The sequence below is a fragment of the Vanellus vanellus genome (genome assembly GCF_965231255.1).
Source record: "Vanellus vanellus genome assembly, chromosome: 13".
Classification (NCBI taxonomy): Eukaryota; Metazoa; Chordata; class Aves; order Charadriiformes; family Charadriidae; genus Vanellus; species Vanellus vanellus.
This window is the reverse complement of record NC_138918.1, coordinates 5,360,752-5,380,305: the sequence shown is the minus strand read 5'-3', so window position 1 is coordinate 5,380,305 and position 19,554 is coordinate 5,360,752. Positions and strand designations below refer to the sequence as shown.

Here is a 19,554-nt window from a genome sequence, read left to right as displayed (position 1 = left end):
GGTACATCCCAGTGTTTAGCGGAGAAGGGCAAGAACTGAAGAGTCCATGGCTATCGAACAGAAAAGCAGTTTTTTTGGCCCATAACAGTCGTCAGGGAGCAGCGAGGAAGGATTGCTGCAATGGGCTTGAATGTCCCTACATCCCATTTCGTTATCTCAGTGAAATTCCTATTTTAGTTCATTTACTAATTGGCTGTAGCTAATTGCTTCTGTAGCGATAGCACTCTGTTACTGCTTTTAAGGCAGTGCACTTAAAGGCAGATACTTGAAAGTGAGACTTAAATGTTGTTTAAATAATTATCCAGCAGCACACGTAACCAGGGCTGCTGTTGGTACTTGGGCCGTTATGCCCTCATCCCTGGTGCCATCTGCATCTTCGCTCTAGTACAGACCTTCATCAAGAGCAGTGGCGTTGCTCCTGCGTATGTCTGAAGACTTATAGACTCAATAGTGCAAATAGAATATACTTGGTGGTAAAACATCAATTGATATTTTGCTGTTTGCATGCATTATTATAGATATTTACTTGGATTAAAAGATGCAACTGTGGTATTTTCACCAGAACAGCAACCTAATCTGCTGGCATTAGATTAGGTGATTGGTATCCCTTTAATCAAAGGCTTCAATGCTTAATTACATCTTAAATTAATAGTGTTTTAAGTATCTTAATTATACTTTGGCAACTCTTGCCTAACATACACGCTATTACTTAAAAAAACCCCAACCCTGTAAGTACCACAGCTCCATACTCAGTCTTGCAGTTACCTCTTCTCTCCCTTCACTGCACAGATGAGTCTTTCGGCACAGCAATCTTCAAGAATTAATCCTAATTTTTAGTGTTTGTATTTAAACATCACCCCACCGTTTGTGAACTAAATCTATATAGCAGGTGTTAATTGAGTGCTAATTTATTTAAATTCCTCCTGATGAAAGTGATTAAGGGAGGAAATGTGTCCTTGGTTGTTGGAGAGGTTATTTGCTTTTTAAGTAAAAAGTAAAAATCAACTCTCTCCGACAGAGAGAGTTGAGTACTGAAAAAAAAGGTAACTGTAGCGTGATCGTTTGCCCTGTAGGAAGCTGTGAACATGTTAAAGGTCAGACTCTGTGCTCAGACAGGCTCTCTCCCTCTCCATCGACTGCAGTGAGTGTGCAGCGTGCTTGTTTCAGAACTGAAGTTGGCTGCAAGGCATCAATTTAAGGACAGCTTTATGCACTTAAAAGGCTGGACACAACCAGGACGACTTGTGCGAAAGAGAAGGAACCAAAAACCGTGAGATCCAGAAGGTAGGAAAAAAATTGAAAGAACTAGAAACTGAACTGATAAAGGCAGAGGAATAAATCTCATAGCCTGTGCTAGGGTAACTTAACAGTACTCTGACCAGCACTGCGAGGTGTTAGAGACCAGCTTTCCTGTACTGCTTGTTTACTTTCTATGAATGGTGACACATTGCATCCGATCAGGTTCTCCTAGTTGCTTGAGTCATATGGCAACAAATGTCTAGAAAAAAGTAAAGAACCATTTGTTTATTTATTAAGGAATCTTAAAAGCTGCCTAAAAGACCTGGCAGTGTACTTACTGCCTGAAGCCTCTTCTTCTGCTTGGATTAAGTTCTTTTAACGAAGTTAATAATCAGTATAGATTTTGTTCTGCTTCTTTAAGGCTGTTGAGAAGGACGCTGTAAGCTGCGGATATAGGGGGCTCAGAAAGGAGTAGCTGGTAGTGGCAGTCTTCTAGAATTGCATTTTCTAGCTTTTGTAGAGTGGCTGTTGCTAAGCAATAATTTGGAGAAGTATGAGTACAAGGACTTCATTCATTTTTATAGTTGTTCCCAGTAATAGCTTTTTTCTGTCATCACTGGTTTTGTTGGTATTTCTTTTGGTCTTCAGTAATACAGTTGCAACCACATATGCTACATGAGAGAGTTATATGGCTAAATCGGTCTAACAAGACAGTTATTGTACAGCCAGTCATGAGAGATGATTGCTAAGTCTGAGGTAACAGGAAAATTTACAATGTTGAGTCCAGTTCATAATAATGTTTCAAAGCACATGGCAATAAGACTGTGGGCTGTAAAGATATTTAAATGCTCCTAGATAGGTATATCTAGAAATTTTAAGTTTTCTCTCTGCATCTTAAGATGTGTAAATGCCTTCCAAAATCTGGTTCAACATTGCTGTCAGTCAAAAGCATCCTGCAGCTCTATACACTAGTTAATGTTTTATATAACCCAAATTTTTAAAAGCTATTATGTAGCTGATTTTGGTGGTACGTTATATCCCGTCATGCAGGACATCAGGTACTGCATTTCAAACTAACCAGAACTTCAAAAATAAAAATGCAACCGCAGCTCACTGGTACTGCTGCAAGCAATAAACTTTACAAGCAGTCATCCTAAGCAGCAAGTATCATCTAAAGCTTTCCCACGGGTTGATTGGTAGAAATGCCAACATACAGGCGTCCTGCTGCCTTTAGAGATTTGGAGAGGATGGAAAAACTGGTCCTGTTCTAAAAGGATAGCAAATGTCTCCTACTGCCCCCATTCCCTCCAAGAGGTAATTATGCCAGACATTTTATGAAAGGTTTTGGTTTTGCTTGGCAGACCATTAACAGTCTGCCCCTGTTTAAAACAGTCATCAGGTAAAGATTACAAGCGACACAATGTTGGTCTGCATTAGATTGTCCGAAGCAAACAATCTTATCTCTAGGTGTTTGGACCTGGGGTAGCTGAGCATGAGTTCAATGCGGTGCTGCGTTCACATGTTTGGCTTGTGGTGTTTGGGGACAGCAACAGCACACGCACAGCTTTGTTGCAGGCTGCAAGCAAACCCTCCACAGCTTTGCCATGCTGCAGTCTCCTAAAGTCCGTACGAGTTAGCTTCACCCAGGGTTTTGATTCTGCAGCAGGCTCTGCCTAGAGTCCCAGCTGATTTCCCAGGAGCAACCCCTGGATTTCGTGGAAGAGCTTGAATCTAAACTGAGTGCCTCTTCTTGGCGAACTGCAGGTTATTGGAGCAAACCCATTTTTACTCAGTGATTTATTAGAAGAATTCTGGTGCACGGAGAAATCTATACTGAAATATGATCTCTCCTGTAGTGAATTTGGAGGAGGATGTTCAGAATTGTTAAAATAACCAGTTTAGTTAAATTGGCTGAGTACATCCAAAAATAATCTATAACACAGAGGATGCTTTCTGTCACGGACAGCCATTTACACACGATGTAACAGTATCACTGCAATGCAGCGCTGGCATTCGGCTGAGGGAGGAGGCACACGTCTGCCTCGTAGCTCTCCCCTTCACAAACAGGACTGGGGAAGCTCCTCTGTAGAGCTGGGCTTGGACCTTTTAACTGTCACCTTTTGAAGCCTTTGTTATGCCTATAAACACCTGAGAAACACTACAAAAATCTGGGATGGAATCGCTAAGATGTGTGTTGTAAGTTGTTTTGTTTCTCTGGAACAATTAAACTGAATAACGAATAATGCAATAAGTACAAAGTTACCCGAGAACTGCATTTGGGGCGGAAATTGGATGGAGTCTCATTTTAATAGGGAACGCTTTATTCTTGGGAGAAAATCTCCACCTCCTGGGCAAGGAGTGTCCCTACGGTGGTGTGAGACAGTTTTCATATTATCCAGTGGGTCACCGGTTCAGTACTTTTGCCCCACAGAGAGCATTGCAGGTACAATCTGCACCACGCTTAGAGGACCTTGAGTTCTACTGCTGTCTTACAGAACAGGAAACAGAAACACGAGGTGATGCTACTTGGCCAAAGCTCCAGAGGAGCGCGGTGGCAACAGAACCGTACCTTGAAATTTCCCAGGTACGCGCTCTGCTGTGGAACCAAAGGTCTTCCAGATGGTGATTATTTGGGGTGATGCATTTAAAGTTACTCACAGATAGGCACTTCTGGAAATACTATTAGGCACCTCTCTGAGCCTTCAGGTAGTTACATACTTTGCCCAATTGAGCTGTTCTGTAGCTGGTCTGGTGTTACATGTTCCCGTTGTAATGTAGGCAAACAGCTCAGGTTACTGCATGGGCATGTTTTCCCTGCTAGGTTATGGGGCACGGGAGCTTTGCAGTTGTATTTTTTGGGGTCACTATAAAGTTCATCCCCTAAGTGTTGGGTAAAACTAACCTAGGGATGTGATTTTCTAGGGATGATTTTCTCTTTGTCTTACCGCAGAGGTGAACCCTGAGGCGAATCCTCATAAGCCCCATGAAAATCTTCAGCTTCGCTCGTGGAGTTCATCTGGCCGAAGTTTGTGGCTTCTGCTCGTCTGCCCAGCCCTGGGGTCTCTGTGCTGTAGGACGGGAGGCCAGCCACAGCCACGTCTCTGTCCTTGGCTCCTGTTTGGCTGTTCCTAGGAAAGTTGGGTTTCTTCATGGTGACTTGCACGGCTGGCCTGTGGGCAGCACCCGCAAAGCTTTCCATCTCTTTTGCCCCTGGAAGTAGAATTATCCACAAGTCAGGCAGAAAGCAGTGGTGCTTCACCAGTACAGCATGCTGCGGTAACAGGAAGGGAAACTGGTATGTCTGTGAAGGTGGATGAGAGTTCAACCTGCCTGAGGTTTGCATAGACCAAAACGTGCACAGCTGCATTAGCCCAACCTGACTTCTCACTGGGGTTGGTGAGCTTTGGTTTACATGCAAGGTGCTGTTCTGTTTGGAGATGGTGTTCAGCATAAGCCAGACAAGTCATGTGTTACATGAAACACAACCAAGGTATAGATACAGCCAGTGTGTTGGGCAAAGCTGGTAACCCTGGAGAGACGAAGCTCAGGGATGAGACTTCTCTGTGAGAGTGAACAACGTCTCCACCTTGTCATCCTTGACCCAGGAGGAAGAGGGGCCAAAAGCAGAAATGCAGAACAACTTGCATCTGGCTTTGAGAAGTACCCAAGCGGACTGCATTTTGGGGACGTTTCTCTTCTCTTTAGCCTGCAAAAATGTTTGGATCTGGCTTCTGCTTGGCAAGTATCTATGACTCTGCCTGATGCTGAGCAGCAGCAAATTCTCTTATGCTTAGTTGATCAGCTCAAAGATCCGTGTGCCTACCTGGGGAAACAGAAAGATGTGCACTGGATGCTGCAGATCCAAATTCATTTTCAGCAACACATTTAAATACTCCAGAGTCTTCTGGAAAAGCTTCTGTAATAACCAGGGTGCAGACTTCCTCTGAAATGACAAATTCAGGCACACTGTTGTAGCATAAAAGCCAAGCGTTACCTTGTAGGAATTGGTCCTTGCAGAAGGACTGCACTTAGTGATGGGGCTTGGCAGCAGGAAAGTGCAAAAAAGTGATGTAAAGGGCATAGGAATCCAAGGGATTCAGAAGGAGCAAAGGTGAAGGAAGGATCTTTCTTCCTGTGACCTAAAGAAACAAGGCACATTTTTTTTTGCTAAATTCTGTCTTCTCTTGTACAAGTTTAAATCCTAGAAGTGATCACAGGTCAGAATGGTTGATGTGTTTTCCCTTAACGTATAAGGTACTCTTTCTTGACTGAATGTAAAAGGGGCGATACCTTTTTCATTGTGTTGTGAAATAAATCAGAGCCTTTCCAGTGCTTGTGTCCAAACCAAGAACTTGAAAGCTCTCAGCCTGACACTGAATACTGTTTTCCATCTCCCCTTTGAACATTATTGTTTCATATTACACGGAAAATTGTTTCATATACACGGAAAAACTTCTTTACAGTGAGGGTGACAGAGCACTGGCACAGGTTGCCCAGGGAGGGGGGGGAGTCCCCTTCTCTGGAGATTTTCAAGACCCGCCTGGGTGCAGTCCTGAGTAATGTGCTCTGGGCAATCCTGCTTTGGCAGGGGAGTTGGACTAGAAGATCTCTAGAGGTCCCTTCCAACTCTGAAAATTCTGTGATTCTGTGATATTGGATGAGGTGGGAAAATCTAAGCTTGGGGTAATTAACTGATGAGATGTCTAATAAAAAATGTGTGGTGTACTTACCAGGAACAGCTGATGAACAAGCCTCTGCTCAAAATAAGAAAGAAAAAAAATTAAATGGTTATAATACCAGAATGGAAGAAAGACCTTCATCCCTCACCTCCTTTCCTGCCTCAGCTGTCACCCCAGTTACAAAAGGGACCGTCTCCCTTTCTGTCCCTCAAGAGAAATGCCATCTGGATGGGGGAAGCCCAGGTTTGGCTAGGGAACGTCATGGTACAAACACCTCTCCACTGAGGTGATGTAGAAAGAGCTCCACTGACTTTGGAGTTAGTTGCCGTGAATTTGGCCCACTGGAGCTATGACCTCATGCCTGGGAGTATGATAAATTGTTTAAAATATGCTTATAGTTTTGATAATTTTTTTTTCCTGAGTTCATCAGTAGTTATAATATATGGTGAAAATGATGTTATGGCTCAGTAGTACTTTCATTAATAACAGCATGGCAATCTCCTCCCGTTGTGCCTGATGTGCTCCCGCGGTGCCAGAGGAAGCGTGCTCTCTGTACAGCAGTCTGGCGCTTCAGGTCATTTAATACTGATAAACTTAACTCTGCCTCTATGAACATGTTCTGTCTCCTAATTTTTATAGCAGTTCTTGTTCCGCTCTTTTCACTGTCCCAAGGAAATTACTGTACATCAGGCAGACGTAGCAATACCTACTTTTTCTTAGTATTCGGAAATCGGCAGAATCAATTATCTGATCATATTCTCTGTACCAGTGAACCTGTAAGGTGGGTGTAGCGCGAATGCAACATTCAAATACCACTAATTGACCCTTCGTAGCTCTTATGTTTTGTAGACCCTGGAGGAAGAAATATTGGTGTTAAATGGCTGACATAAGTATTTCCTGTTGAAGCAATTATTATGGAATGATACACCCTTCAGTGAATAAGATGATTTCATGCCCAGATTTTTATTTTACTTAGAATAGTTGATTTATTTCTAAATGCATTTGGAGTGGGTTGTGAGTGTTTTTTTTCACCTATATACCAGTGCTCATTAAAAGGCTCTAGCTTGCTTATGCATTTAAATAAAGATACAAATGCAGGAAAAAACATCTGTTCCGGTGAATGCAACATAATAAGGGAGGTTACTACGAGAGGTTTCCTCTTCAACCTCCTTTGTAGGAAATAAATGAGATGAATTCATGCAAGTGGTTCTGTCTGTCTGGATTATTTACCAATTAATATGTTAGTTTGATAGCATCACTAATGAAGCATGCTGGCTTTTTTGAATTGTAAATGAACGGATGTTCCAGCCTCAAAATACCTTCTGCTGGAGCAAGAAAACTCAAAGTCTAGTGCTAGTAGTTACAGAACAAGCTACGTCTTTCAGACAACCTGTGATCTTTACCTTTGTAAACACAGGTGTGCTTCCGTAGGCAGACCCGGTCAGGCTTGCTGAGGGACTCTGCATCTATATAGCAAAGAAAAGTGATTTTTATAGCTTGAATTTCTCATATGCAGAAACCTGGCTGTGTTGCTGGCACTGTATATTGAAACAGAAGAAGATGCCGGAGTGTTTTATCTGTTGTTCGTGTGCCAGCCTAATAAATACCCTGTGGAGAGTCTCCATTCGAGCGCTCCAAGAGGAAATGCCTCCCTGGACTGTGAACACCAAGTTAGTGGAAAGAGGAGCTGATAAGTGTTGCTGGTTTTATAGTTATAAGCCAATTAATTGCCCACATCTTGTAGTGTCTCTGATCAGTGTTGCTTGCCAATAGTTGTCCCCTTCTACAGAGATCCCTGCCTGGTTTAGTTGGTCCCAGGTCTAGCTCTTCTTGGCTTGTGTGGTAACTACAGTGAGGCTGGAGGTAGAGAAATGAGCAGGAGCTTTGGTACTCTGTCTTGACATCCTCCTCTAAAGCTCAGCTGATGCGGAGGTTACAATAAGGTCTCTGATTAAGCAAGAAAGGCGGTTTTAAGATGATCAAATATTTGCAGTGCAAGATATGTCCTTGTTCCATGGTGGAGTGTTGATGTGCACTCATATCTGTCTCATTTAGCTTTTGAACCATGTGCCTTGCATATAAATGTGCAACTGAAGTGCTTGGGTTTGTTTTGCTGCGGCACTGCTCTTTTTTAGAATCTGTTTTGTCTCTGAAATAACCTGTTATCAGCTCTTTCCCTTTCAGCCTGAGTTAAGATTTAAGTTGGTTTCTAGGTATTCTGAGTTCCCCAGCTCTTGACCAAGGGTGTACTCTAAATCAACTATCTGTTCTGAAGTGACTCTTTGAAATAGGCTGACAAATGGCTAAGCTGCATGGCAGCCCCTTGAGCATTTCCAGACCTGTTCCCTGCTCCATATATTCTCTTAGCAATTCTGGCTAGGAACCGTTCCAAGCCAGAAAGCCCCTTTCCAGAGCGTAGGGTCCAGATCTTGATATTCATGATGACCCTTGCCTCTAAGTCACTTGCTGAAGATGGGCTTGACCCGATCCTTGCAAAATATTTCTAAAATACTATAAGTAATAATTTAAAAAATGCGTAGCCTACTCTTTGAGGGTCAATAGATAATGGCTGAATTAAAGTGGTGTAACTGTGGGGGACTGAACGGCTGCTAGAGACTTCATTGGCTGAGGAACTGTCCTGGTCAGCAAAACACTAGTGGCTTTCCGCTTTTTCCTAGCATGGGCAGAAAAATAAACAGAGCAGTATGAAGACAGAGACTTTGGGGTGCTGAGCATACTTGACCCAACAATGTTTGCACTTACTGTGACATTCCTCTGGCCCTGCCAGGATGGTGAGACTTGTAAGGATTCAGATTTACTCTATGAACCTGGAGAGACAAACATAAATCAGTGTCTTCAGAGGTATCTCTATTTCCTTACAACACAGCGATGGCTCTGTTTTGTGAATTGAGCATATGCTGGTCAGAAAGCAAATGGTATGTGGCAGAGAAAATAGAAGCATCCTTAGTATGTGAGAGTAAGCTCAGATCACCTCCAGAGCATGGAGGCATTTAACCAAGGTTATTGATACGGACCTCTGTAAAAGACAGAAGTCACCTGTGAAACCTGGCTCCATGGTGGAGTTAGGGTTTTTCTGGATTTGGATGGAAGAGTCTAAAGAAAACCCTTGTTAATTTAGCGATAGTGAAAGTGGTACCTCATAAACCATCTACCAGAACCTTCTCATGTAGGACTGTAGCGTACTGGATTGACACAAAAAAGTAGTTACTGGTAGCTTGTTAGCTCACAGTGGTAATAAAAGGTTTATAGATTTAGTCTTTGTTTCCCTTTTACTATGGCAAAAGAGTTTTCTTGATGGAGGCTAACAATCCTGCTTCTCCTGGGCCCAGCTGCATCAGCAAAAATGCTGGTCCTGATAAATAACTTGCAGCAGCAGCAGTGCAGTTGTCATATGCTCTGCTTCTGGAGTGAACGTTAAAAACATGGCTCTGGACTGAGAGACAGCAGCACGTGTGAGACGTGGAGACAGTGCTCCTATGTCTGTCTGCCTTGAGCTACAGCTGCGGGGAAGGAATTGAACCTGGTTTGTCAACAAGGAGAAGGTATGGAAATAACTGAATTGACTTTCTGCTGGCTGCAGGAGCAATATACGTCCCCTGCTGATCTGTTTGGTGTGACGCAATACTCCTGAGTTGCTGACTTGCTAAACGGTGCCCTGGGATCTGCGTTCCCCATCCATTAAGCCAGCCGTTCACCCTCTCTCAGCACCTGCGATGCCAAACTTGGAGCCTTCTTCTACGTTGTCTGGTGGCTGATGTTGTCACGTGCTGCCAAGTGCTATGTTTGTGCCTGCATGTGTCTGTGGTCATGCAAACAGTACCTTAAGGTATTGGCAGATGGTTTCAAAGCTGTTGTTTGTTGTTTAGTGATCAGTTGCTAAGGCCACTGTAACTGTCCCCTTGTGAGCTCCTGCCCTGTTGAACCACTGCTTTTGTGGTAGTTTTGCTTTGTGTTTGCAGCCTGCTAGGAACCAGATGTGAGTGGTCATGGCTTGGCAGGTAAGAAGTCTCTCCTTAAGATTGCAGTTGTTTCTCTGTACCCCAACAGCACTCTAGGTCAGACAAACCTGCGTGTTTCTTCAGGGGCTGGATCTTACGCTTGATGCTCCCGGTTCCTTATGGTATTGTTTGGTACTTAAAGCATTTGTAACATGATGGGTAGAGTAACTTCAAATTTGGGGTCTTCTAGCTGACTGTCACTGTGTCTTGGAGTCACGTTTGTAAAGATGCAGACAGGTGCATGGTGTAGAGATATGGAGGCATCTCAGCAGACTGGGATTTAGTTACCTCGAACAGGGCAGTAGGCTACAAAAGCATGACACCATGTCGTCAAATAAAATGAGTATATGCATCTGAACTCTTCAGAGGCTTTGCATAGCCATTTGGTCCAAATAATTTATTTGAGATCTGTTCTCTCTCTCCTGCTTTCTGTCACTCTCCAAAACAGTCGTAACTGATCACAGTGAAGTGATATTTTGGAAGGATATTTTGCAGTCTGGTTGGATTTGACCGGTGTAGCCATGTGACAACTGCAGGCAGCCATGTGAGACAAAGGGCTGCTGTAAGGCGGTCTCTGAGGAGAGATATGTCAATGTGTGTCTTGTCTAAACCTGCAGTATGTTACCCCTGGCCCTGATCCAGCAAAGCGGTTACACGTGTACTTGGACCACCCATGGCCTTCATATTTCTATCTGTTGCTCTTGAGTTATAAGTATCTCTCAAGCAGTTCAAGGATGGCTCCTGTCCAAGGTCATGTCACACAGACGTCAACAGGGCTGTGCCGTGATGCAAGGACTGCTGGATAATCCCAAGCCCTTGGATGTGGGAGGAGGGCCTGGAAAGCCAATGTTATTGAGTTGCCCCGGGTTCCCGCCGCAAACCAACCCTGGCTGTGCTCCACCACAGATCCCTGTGATGCTGTTTGCATTGCCTCCTTGCAGTCTATCGGGTAATGGTCAGCATAGTCAGTTTTTAGGACCTTTAAAATAGGCTGATTTGTTTTTTCTGGTTTTTCTCCATAGAAAAAGGGTGGTGAAAAATAAGACAAGTGCAGCCTGTGAAAAGAGTTCCTGGGCTGACGTACCTGCTTTAAAGGTCGCCTCATATGACTAAAACAGCATTAACAAAACTGCATTGGAGAATTATTTTTTTTTTTTTTTTCTGTACAGTAAAAGACTTAATTCTCCTGTAGAGGTGCCATCACTCTTGGTTGTTCTACTTTATCTCCAAATCCATGATCAGTCTGGAATCAGGCAAGATGTGCACAGAAACAGAAGGCACAGACATGCCCCTTAGCAAGAGGAAGTGAAGTGGTGGGACTGTGGTAGGCTGTGGCTTAAGATCAAAGCACAGCGGGGTACTCCAGGAAGGTTGGACACAACTTATCTGGAGTGAGATGCAAGATCTTGGATAGAGGTTGGTCTACTGAACTAAGAGCAGCTTCTGACAGGTTTCCAGCCATGATAAAACAGGGACTGAACTTTAGCACTAAACAGAAATAGCACCAGTTTATGAATTTGTGCTCAAAACAGTTACTAGTTGTGTGGCATTAGTTCCTCAACGTGATGATTACTGCTAAGACCTTCTGCCATGGCAGAGACCATGGCCAAAGATGATGGCTGTCAAAGTTGCAAGTGAAACTGGACGGATGCCAGGCAACATGCCAAGCAGTGTTCACGCAGTAAATACAGGCAGCTATATATGTGATGCTGCAGCTGCCAGGGAGGCTAGGCTAATCTCTTGCCGAAGTGGATCTTACTAGGTCAGTTGAGAGGAGACCCCATCATTGGGAAATCTGTTTGTGCTTGGCTGTTGTAGGTGTCTATCGTCTAAAGCAGAAGCCATCCTTGAAATCCATGTTGCTTGCAGCACCCTGGTTTGTAGACAAACTCATCCTTCACATGCATGGTTTATGGTAGATGCTCTGCTCTCATCTCATGTTCTGCAGTCCTTCCATTTCACAATTTGCTTCTTGTGAGTGTGTTGGATGCTTTCACTGTTAATACTGGCTTTGCATAAAGAAGAGTTCATAGGAATAGCTAAAAAGTTTAAAAGCTTCATCACTGGAACAGTCACTGTTTTAGCCTGAACTGCCTGGTTTTGATTGAGACCTAATGACACTGAGGCTTTAGTAAACCAGGAGACTTTCAGGTGTGCCGAATGTGGTGGCAGGTGCTGCTTTAAATGGCAGAGTGAATTTGGGAGAGTAAATGTACTGAGAGCATTTGGACTCTGGCTGCAATGCTGACCAGCTCTGCTGCTACTAATTGGTTTCACGTGATTGAAACAGCGGGCTTCTGTGCAAGTGCAAAGCTGTCTTGTGTGTGGCCTGTCCAACGTAGTAGTAAAAATGAGAGGGGGTCATTCAGCTTCCAAGAAGACGCTGAAAGGTCACTCTGAGGTAGCTGTTTTCTCTCTTACGTGTCTCTTTTTCTTTATAGTTATGAGTGATTGCTCCAGGCTTCTTTAACTATCTGTTTTCAGACTCCTGAGATCCTGTTCCTGAGTCCTGCCGAGCTCCATGCATGACGTGCCCCTCTGTCCATGTGTGCCTTGCTAAGCGCAGAGGCTTTCTACAGCAGGTCAGCGGAAATGTCGGCACTGTACAGCTTACGCCCTTGAAAGAGTATATAGCCAAGGTTTTACCTTGGTGAGTCATTCTAGCAGTCCTAGTGTCTCATGTAAATGTCAGCCTTTACTTAGTGTAACTCTAGATCTTTGTGAAGAGGACAGAATTAGACTCAGCCAAATGAAGAGTCCAAGGACCTTTGCAACCCAACACCAAAATGATTACAAGGTACATACAGATCGCGCTGTTGACACAAACCATAATGACGACATTCTAGCATTACCTGAATAGTTGACATGGCTGCAGAATTATGCTGTATGCAACACTAGGACAAATTTAACACAGGGCTAGGAAAGTATTAAAGCTGCATGGAGCCCTTCTGCCAGGTGTTTAGATCATGGAAAACCCATTAAATCTGTTTTGAGGAACAAAATGAGCATCTGCTGGATCTGAAATACACTGCATCGTAAAGAGCGTATGTAGGGGGGAGGAGAACACTTTAAAATTTACACTTAGAAGTAAGGCAGGCCTAAACTGCATCATCATCTTAATGTACCAGGATGTCTTTTAGTTAGAAAACGGGCTCTAATAGATGTACAGGATAACAACCTTCAGTCAACTTGAAAGTGATGCATTTTGCAATCCATCTGCGTGTACTTGATGGTGTTACCCGTTTTCATAGAGGTGTTCAAGCTTTGGGAGTGTAGGCTAGACACCTGAATGTCTTCTGGCACTACCCTATATGGCTTAACAGTGATATGAACACAGGACTGCAAAGAATGAGGCTTTCCCAAATGCAGTGGGATGGAGAAAGCTCTGTCTGGAGCTGTATGGCTAAATGGGGAAATTGTCACCACTTGATTAATGAGCTTTCTAGTTGTGAGTTACTTGGTGAGGTGAATATGTGATTTGAAAGTGGCTTCTCTGTTGCTCCTGGGGTGTGAATAACAAGTAGAAAGTGAGAAAAAAAAGATTTTGTTTCCCTTCCCACACACTAAGGATCCTGAGATGACTGGGTAGATTGCAGGGAAATTTGTGATAGTTTCAAATTGTGGAACGATTGCTTAAAATGACTGCTTTTCAGGTGGGGAGAAGGGCAGGTTTGCGTCTGCTAAGGTATTCTGAAAACAAGCAAATAGCTGGAAGAGGTTATTGTAGCCATTGATAAGATATTTACAGAAACTGCACAATCCTGATTGGATTTGAAGCTTGCTGAGAGTCTTTCTAAATTGTAGAAATGTGGATGAACACTGAGTATGATTCAAAGACAAATTTTTTGTAGCATATTTTCAGAAAATGTAGTACTGAAGCGCTCTATTTCAAAGGCTCATTTTCTGTTCATTAGGTTTTTAATGCCTCCCATCAAGCGGGTAGGATATCAGACTTGCATCTCAAAACCTGTGTATGGAAGTCCTGTGGACATTTCCATACATGCCAGTCAGGAAGGGCAGAAAGGTGCGCTGGCTTTCAAGGACAGGCTTCCTCTGGGATTAGCAAAGACTTTCAAGCATGGAGAAGAGCACAGCTGCTGAAATGAGCGTCCTGTGCTCCACGCTTGAAAGTCTTTGCTAAGATGAGTTTGTCCATTGTACGGATCAGACTATTGCAAAGAAAAGAACATCAGCAATCTGAATGTAATGCTGTCTGGCCAGCAGTAGCCTTAATATAGGAAAAAGCACAGTAGAGAGCTTTGATTTTGAAATTAGTTAAGGCATATCCCCGATGAGATGGTGAGCGTTTGTGAACACACCCTGTGTATGGCTCACGTGACCGTGAAGTCTGTGGGATGTTGGTCTCCATGGGCAGCGTGCAGGGGTGCACGTACTCAGGGTGTCATTGCTCACGGTACACATCCCACTCCGAGTGCAGTGTGAGGAGATGGGGCCTCAATATCTCTCCTTTCAAATCACCTTTTGATTGCCTTGAAGGTGTCCTGATCCAGCCCTTGGAGGAGAGCAGAGGTCCCTCCTGGCGTGGCTCTGGGGCCGCCTAGCGGGGTGTGCTCCGTGCAGCCCTGTGGGACCCGCAGTGAAAGTCGGGCTGTTCATCCAGTGGCTGGGAACAGCTCACAAACTAGGGCTGGGAGTTGAATTAATTTTATCCCCTGTATTACATGCCTCTTCCGAGTACAGCTGTTTCTCAGGGCTGGAAAATCCTGGCTTTCCCTCCCCTTATTTGGATAACAGCTGAACTGCCGACAGATATTGGACACTTGAGTCAAACTGGAGTTCCTAGAACCAAGTGACTAAATCCCTTTTTAAGCACCGACATTAGAAGAGGCCTGGAGCTTATTTTAAGAGATGCTAAGCTTCCACTTAAAATCATGAGGCTCCATACTTGATAAAGTAAGTAGATTCATGTCAAACAGAAATTCTGGTCATTTGCTTCCTTTCTTCCCCATAAAAAAAAACAAACCAAACACCCAACCCTACCCTACTTCTTTGCATGCCAGAGCATTACAGGAATGCGGAAAGATTTTGAGCCCAGACTGCCTGACACATGAAGTGTGCAGTTAGGATGCTATATAGTAACAAAGCTAGGCCAAGTTATTTCCTGAAAGCTCCAGGGGCTCGCGGTCTCATGGATTACTACTTCCTAAGAGCTCTGTGTTGTCAGTGCTCGGATGGAGAGCTGATGCACTGGGGCAGTGCTGAGCTGCTCTGGTCTGGTACAAATCTGTGAGCCATCTGACTCATTGGTTCCCTTCCTTGTAGCCGCACAGTGCCAGGGGCCAGCGGCTCCTCCTGTCTGCACGAGCCCGGCTGTGCGAAAGGAGGGGATGAATCAAATTCCAGCACTCCCTTTCACTGCTGACTGCTGGAGGATGCTTTCCCCATTTCCCTGTGGATACCTGCAATGAATAATGAAGCAGAGCCTCAGTCCTAATACATAAGACAACCCACAGTCTTTTTTTTTTTTTTTTTAAAGTAGAAAATATCACCGTACGCTATGCAGCCAGCAAGTAAGTTAACCTCTCCATCCTAGAATACAATGATGACTCTCCTGTGAGTCATAAAGAGGATTAAGTTAACGGGGCCAAAGAAGAGAGAGAGAGAAGTCTAGCCAGCTCGATACTTCGTGTGGGGCACACCTTCCAAGGATGTGGCTATGTCATTTCAGCAGGCTTAGGAGATCGGAATTGTGTGGTCAGTGCATGTAACAGTGCGTGACTCATGGCTTTGCTATCCAGTGCTCCAGCGATGACTTGCTGTTTCTGCTGTCCATGGCTGAGCTGTTACTTTGCACTTTCTGCGCAATGCAGCGGGTTCCGATCTCCCCTGTTCCCAAACCAGACCTGGTAGGTGTGTCCCTCCTTCTTCGTGAAGAAGGAATTTTTGTGGACAGCAGTGTATGAATTGTGACTGCTATAGCACCCAGCATAGCATGGGATGTCATTATTATACTAGTAGTTACCAAAATGGAAAAAGAGCCTTTTCTGTCCCAGAGCCTCTTGCTCTTGCTTTTACTTAGCTGATTTAAATTGTTTTGAATAGGAGTAAAGAGAAACTATGTCCTCAGGTGGGTACACATTGAAATGGGATGTCTGTAGACTGAGAGCAGTAGCTAAGTTGTAGTCAGAAGCAAATGGGAATCTGGGGCAGCTTTTCAAGAGCCCGCATAACATATTTCTCCAGTGCTATGCAAAGCAGCACGCACCTGCTATAGCTTCTGTCATCTCCTGTCACACAAGTGTGCCCTGGGTGGTTATCCCACACCGTATCCTGACTGGTGGTCGGATGCTTCTGACATCTAGCCTTGATGTCATCAAAGCTGGTGGATCCAGAGGTGAACCAAAGCTCCTGAGCCCGCCTGCCCTCTTGTCCCACTGCACGTGAGGCCCCTGAGCTGCCCATGCTCTTGCTGTGCGATGGAGAAGGCTGCGGTGAACACGGAGGTGAGTGACTGAGTTTCATGCCCTGACCCTGGCGCCTTGTCTGATCTCCAGTGCCGTGAGAGCTGCTTCCAGCCTGTGCCCCCGGCAGGGGAACCCACGTACAGGAATAGCAGCACATAATCCTCCAGGCTACCCATCTCTGTACTTTGTCACCTCGCATATGTGCCCACAGTGAATTCTGGCCTGAAAATCCTGTCCTGGTTCATCTCCACCAGCACGCTGGACGCACATTCATAGGGAGCCGCTGCTGGGGGCTCTGCCACTGCCCGGTGTGCCCCCGCTGCGGCATGCCGAGCCACCGACACCGGGGGTGGGCAGTGCCACCGCTACCATGGGCACAGCAAAGTCAGCGGGCGAGATTTAAACTTGTACAATTAAACAAGAAACCCAGGATCCCCCTGGAGACCGTTTGCTTGAGGGGAGCGTTATTTAAAGCTCTCTCATCTCAGGTTTCACTGACATGCCAGGAGATGTTTTTAGCTCACTCGCCTCCTGACAGAGGAGCGTCTGTCTGAGCCGCTGGGGAGACAACCCCGTGTCCTCGCGGTGGTGGTGCGAGGGTCTGACCAGAGGCACCGTCCCTGGGGCGGCACGCCAGCACTGTGTGGTTCCCCCGGGAGCCGAGGGGTTTGTGGTGGGCACATGAACTGCAGGACTGGCTGCTGGTCATCAGAGATCGGTGACAACGGCTCCCTCCGCACCGCTGCGTGCAATGCCGTGCGGTGGGCAGGCCTGGGAGCTGGGAGGAGAGCATGTGAAGGATGGGGTCTTTGGCCACCTCCTGCTCCTGGTGGGGCAGGGGTGTTCCCTCTGCTGCCACCTGAGCAGCAGTGATCACAAGTGACGTTTTCTAAGATGATGGCAGAGTGGAATGTTAGAGCTGCGCTGTGCGAGAGGAGCAGTGAGGGAGCAGGGAACGTACCTGGCACTGATGCCAACACGAGGAGGGGATTTTGGCTTTGTGCGGCTGTTGCAGAGGCTGGAGGGCTGCAGTGCAGTGGGGCAAGGCTGGGACCTCTTAAATACTCGCTTTCAGTCCCATGTCTAGGCCAGGCCCTGTCTCTGATCTCTTCACCAGAGGGGCTGGGGCAGATGTTGGCATCTAAAAGTGTCAGAGTCTATACCAACAGTTCTGGTTCCACCGCTGGGGCTCATGGTAATTATCCAAAACTGCTGGGACCCAGAATGCATCATATAACCAAGTCTGGAAGACCTGCAGTGCTCAGAGTACTGACATCCCGTTGCACATGCTGCAGTATCACTATGAAGCTCAAAACGGGGACCTACCTGTTGCGCTGTAAAACGTGTAAAAGCTCAGAGGCTGGAATAGTTTTTTACCACGGAGCTTAAATCATGTGTGCAAAGTGCAAATAATCAGAATATTGTTAAACACTGTAGTTTAGAGGCATGTTTGTAGAACTAAGGCATAGATTATGAAGCAGTTAAAAGTGCAGATTCCCAAAATCACCATTATTCAGATTCCCTAAATTAAGGCAACACTGTACAGTTTTGTAGGGAAATAAGTTTACAAAATCCAAGACATTTTACAGAAAACTGAGCTGTCAAAAAGTGTTGCATAAAATTAAATATCTTGCACAGATGTTTCTTGAATGAAAAATAAATGTACACCTGGTCTAACAGTTATTTTTTCCCTCTAGGAAGAAGCAAGACTGGACTGTTTAAGCTCTCACGACACCTCTTATGACAGTGACATGTGCCCTACCCTGTGTCCAAGGAGGAGAAAAGGTTAGTTTAAACCAATAGCCATGGCATTTGGGCTTCCACAAAGTACCCCGTGCCTGCTGTATGCTGAGCACTCAACTCTTCATTGTTGGGGAGCCCACGTGCAGGCTGACAGTGGGCTGTACAGCCGAAACACCTCCAGGAAACATGATCGGTCTAATTTTAACTATGTGGACAGCATTTGATATGGGAGCAGCTGGTGTCATACAAATCCGCAGGCCTGTCAAGCAACCCGAGTGCATCGCTAAAGCAAATATGTTCATTTCCACCCAAAGGCAAGTTAGAAAGCCAGACCTGGTTTTAGCTTGCACTTGACTCAATATAAATCAGGGCTGTAACTTTGTAACCATAGATGTGCAGTGCCCAAACTCTTAGATTTTAATGCCATTTCGTTAGAAAACTGAGGTATGACTTATTTATTTTTCTCACCCCGTATCACATTTCATGGTAGTGCGTACCTGTTTCTCTTTATAAGTGGTGGAAAGGTTTTCTGGTCCTGCTTGCTCTGTTCTCCTCTTGTGAAAAGGCTTTCTACAGTAAAATGTTTTCCTAATGAAAGCCAGCAGTGGTCCGAGTCTAAGCAACTGGTGGTCTCTGGATCTACTAGATGTTGTGCTAATTGCTCAAGAGTATATCTAGGCAGTGATCTCAGTGGGTGCTCAGATTGCTGTCTTTTTGGCAGCTGAGACAAACTTCCTAGGTAGAAAATCCCTAAAAATACAGCAGGGCTTGAATTTTCTGTCTGCTGGAGAGTGACAGAGATAGTGCGTCTGCTAAACTCCAGCTCAAGTGTCCCGTAAGCAAGCTGTAATGCTTAATTACTGGAAAGTCTCAGGAAAACAAAAATGCCTAATCTGGTTCCAGCTGCTCTGGAAATGCTTCACCCACCCGTGAACGCGACGGTGTCCGGATGGCTCTGAACTCCAGCTAGTGCTGCAACCAGAGCCTGCAGCAGCCCTGGCAGTCGGCGCGGGGCTGTCCCCTGACAGCTGTAGCCTTTGGAAATCAGGAAATTATAATATGAGGGCACGTGTGCAGTGCAAGGCACCGGAGAGCCAGGGCTTTGTCTGTGTCTATCCTCCCTGCCAAAAAAAAGTTTGCTTCTGTTTAGAGACCTGGTCAGTAAATGCATTTAAAATGTTATAGGTTAAATAAGCAACAGAAGTAGAGGAGGCAAGTTACAGCTCTTGTTAACAATATTTGCGATAAGCGGACAAAGTTCCTCTCTCAGGCAGCGAAGACACATCACTGAATTTTCTTGCTACCTTTTGCAACAACAGCTGGGAATTTCTCTAGGAGATAACACAGTGGTATGGACAAAGCTCTTGGATACCCAAAATCTACTAATTAATACAACAGAAAAGCAAGATATGAAAAGAAAGAGTTGATATCCAGGCAACAGAGGGAATA

At 45.0% G+C, this 19,554-nt stretch overlaps 1 long non-coding RNA gene across 1 annotated transcript; it reads left to right on the top strand.

Moving 5' to 3' along the window:
- Window positions 1–12,534: 12,534 nt before the first annotated feature.
- On the top strand, window positions 12,535–18,130 carry LOC309677262. Its single transcript, XR_014269675.1, has 3 exons — window positions 12,535–12,587; window positions 16,261–16,401; window positions 18,060–18,130. It is a non-coding gene; the product is annotated as an uncharacterized lncRNA (long non-coding RNA).
- The last annotated feature ends 1,424 nt before the right edge of the window (window positions 18,131–19,554 follow it).